The sequence below is a fragment of the Etheostoma spectabile genome, chromosome 10 (genome assembly GCF_008692095.1).
Source record: "Etheostoma spectabile isolate EspeVRDwgs_2016 chromosome 10, UIUC_Espe_1.0, whole genome shotgun sequence".
Taxonomy (NCBI): domain Eukaryota; kingdom Metazoa; phylum Chordata; class Actinopteri; order Perciformes; family Percidae; genus Etheostoma; species Etheostoma spectabile.
This window is the reverse complement of record NC_045742.1, coordinates 18,484,159-18,487,501: the sequence shown is the minus strand read 5'-3', so window position 1 is coordinate 18,487,501 and position 3,343 is coordinate 18,484,159. Positions and strand designations below refer to the sequence as shown.

The following is a 3,343-nucleotide window of genomic DNA, read 5'->3' as shown; positions in this document are numbered from 1 at the left end:
TCCTGGAGTGGCCTAGCCAGTCTCCAGACCTCATTACCATAGAAAATCTGTGGAGGGAGCTGAAGGTTCGAGTTGCCAAACGTCAGACTCAAAACCTTAATGACTCGGAGAAGATCTGCAAAGGAGAGTGGGACAAAATCCCTCTTGAGATGTGTGACACCCTGGTGGCCAACTACAAGAAACGTCTGACCTCTGATTGCCAACAAGGGTTTTGCCACCAAGTACTAAGTCAAGTTATTTTGTCTCACTATTCAAATAAATCTACCATTAAAATTATAGACTGATCATTTCTTTGTCAGTGGGCAAATGTACAAAATCAGCAGGGGATCAAACACTTTTTCCCCCTCACTGTACACACACAAAGCAACAAACAGCCTTTCACATTAAAAGCTACTCAAGAACTCTTTCTGCAAGGATGGGCTTATAGAATATTTTGTCATGCAGTCTTTTTTTTTTTTTTTTTTAAACCCTTTCTTCTTCCATCATGTGAGACTCGGCAATGATAAATCTGAGGCAGAAAGTGTTTAATAAGAGTAATTACCCTTCACAGACCATGATCAAATACTGATTTGAGCATCTGCATTACGTAAAAAAGAAAATCTGTTCTAAAGATTTGAATCCGGGCAACAGCTCAAATGTTAGGTCAACACTAATTAACTCCCCAACTAAGAAGCACTACATGAACTTCTTAAGCTTCATTTCAGAATGTGAGTGAGAGATATTTATATATCACTCCTGTTTTCTTGCTTTCCTTGAAAGGCCTGCCCATCTGCCAAATGACTACCTGCTGAAGACAAAATCCCTTCCGATAGAGTCTCCAACTGATGCTCATCAATTTCTGTATCATTTCAGCCATGAGTTAAGTGATCAACACCTTGGACATTGTTTTCACTCCTTTGGGTCAACTAATCCCCATAATTCAAGTCCAGGATGTGAAATTGAAAGCTGACCTGACATCGCCCACACGCCACATTTGTGCCGTTGAACCTGCTAAGGATCACAAATGCACAGCATATGTATAATTATAGAGGCTATTATAGTACAGGCATGCACACAGAGGTGGTTAGAGCACCAAGGCGGAACACAATGGGCAGTAGCTGCACAGTCAGGAGAGAGCACATTAAGATGGCTCACACAGTGGCAAGGACATTCGGTCCTATAATTGATGCTGATGGGATGTCTGTTCAGCCACACTCAGGTGTGAGACACACACAGCTGGATTAATTTAGTCAGTAGATCAACCGCGCTGCTCCCAGCCTGAATCACAGCTCCGCCATGTGTATGTCACCTGATAACTGAGTCCGTGCAAATAAATCCGCAATCCTTTTTATTTTTAACACACACCGAGTCTGTCCTTCACTGGCAGAGCAGGAACTGTCAGTCCACAGTAATGTGCAAGCATTGATTTGATAGATGGGTTTTTAACATCACTTATGTATTCCTCAGCAGGACTCTCAAATGCATAGTGAGCACCTTTCAAATTACCCATTACCAGAGGCTTGAGTTCAGAAAATAAACACTTTTTACGTATCCATCCCAATGTAAATTACTGAAAGCAAGTTGATAACAAAAAACAGATAGGAGAAAGCAATTGCAATATGTGAGCATTTCTATGAAAGAGGAGAAAAGGTTCATCTCAAAATAGCACAAGACATTAACTCAAGCACAGAAATGCACTGAGCGACTGACAGAATGAATGATGGAGTGAGAGAGAAAAAAGGAAGACACATCTGACTGAATAAGCAAAGTGATAACCCCAAAGAATGAAATTTGTCAAATGCTGGAGGGAAATGCAGACACTCACCTCCTTCTCCCAATACAGACGTGCAGTGGAGTAGATGGCACTCCTCATCTCACTGCTGCTATGGTGTCTGGGAGAGCACACCCCTCACTGCCCATTCATAGTTCTGCCAACACACCACTCATGCATGGGTGGAGAGAGAGAAAGAGAGACACACACACACACACACACAACTTCAGAGACAATCATGTCTACAAGGTTGGCAAATGAGATGCTTCCTAAAGCCCATACTGTCACTTACATGCTGCTGACATCATCCATGTGGATGAATCCATCTATGACTCATAATTTGTTTTGTAACCCATACAACAGCCAAATGCACCCCATAATAGTCCTTCCAGGCTCCTCAACTGGAAAACACCTTCCAGCAACAAGTATCTAGACAGATTAAGCAAGCCATTTGCTAGAAGTCCTTCATAAAGAGCCAATCACAGCACTGCAATGATCAAACGTCAGAAATTTGAAAAAAAAACATAATTACATGATGGCATTTAGAAGGTTTCCCAACCAGGATGCAACAAATGTACAAGATAATGCAATCAAAGCTAGTTACAATGTACACCTATACAAACAGATACACATTAGACTTCTTTTACATGGCATGAGTCATCCAGCCAGTGGGGTCTGGCTGCACCACATAGAATACCAAATCACGTAGCATTTGTTAAGCCAGAAGCTGGCCTTGGTGATTCAGCCAAAAGATTCCTCAGAGGGCTAAAAGCTGTAACATGACATCTCACTCCCAACAACAACAAAACCAGACAAACAGGATCCTATTTCATCTTAAAACAATTTAATTGTTTGGATACACCCTGTGGTATATTTGGATGTACACATCAGATTCATTCCGTTATATCACAGTACACATTCGTGATCGGGACCCTGAGATGTAGTCTAAGGAGACAGGAAAACAGGACTTGACCAGGGGTAAAAGTGCCATCGCAGCAAAAAGTTTAAGTACCACAAACACACATTTGAAAATAGCAAGTGAGCACACAAAAGGAAAATTAGTAAATTAAAATATTAAAAAGTCATCTCAGTCAAAATAATATCTTCAATCTTAATTCAAATAAAGAAGAAAAAAAAAACAATTGTGCAATACACTTCAAAATCCCCTTCTGGACAGTCCTGTGCAGAAACATGTTTTTGTTTAGAGTTCGGAGAAAAGCATTACTACGATGTGTACTACGATGTCTCACGTTGTGAGAAATTTCCGCAATGTGAACTGTACAGCGTTAAACAATAAACAGCCAACACATTGGCTTCAGGGTAAACTAAAACTTCTTTTCAAAACATTTCTTAGCAAACATTGTTCCCGTTAACATCTGTAGTGTTTGAAATGACACTGTAAATGCTCACCATGATCTTTCTTCTTTACATATTGCCTCAAGGGGCCAATTATCAGTAGCAGAGATGGTGGTACACTGCACTCAGAGCTTATTTGTAAACCATTATAAAAAAGTGCTTGACCATTTTTCACTGTCTTCTGACATGACTGGTCTCATGATGTTGTGAGATGTTTCATGTAGTTCTGATTGTGTC

The 3,343-nt window shown here is 40.5% G+C and overlaps 1 protein-coding gene across 5 annotated transcripts in view; it reads right to left on the bottom strand.

Moving 5' to 3' along the window:
* rgs14b (regulator of G protein signaling 14b) overlaps positions 1–3,343 on the bottom strand; it is a 23,393-nt gene that overhangs the window by 8,862 nt on the left and 11,188 nt on the right. For all 5 annotated transcript variants that reach the window (XM_032528050.1, XM_032528051.1, XM_032528054.1 and 2 more), the window contains one exon: positions 1,805–3,343. This exon is cut by the window's right edge and continues 261 nt beyond it. The gene's annotated coding sequence lies outside the window, so the exon portion shown is untranslated. The remainder of the gene's footprint in view (positions 1–1,804) is intronic.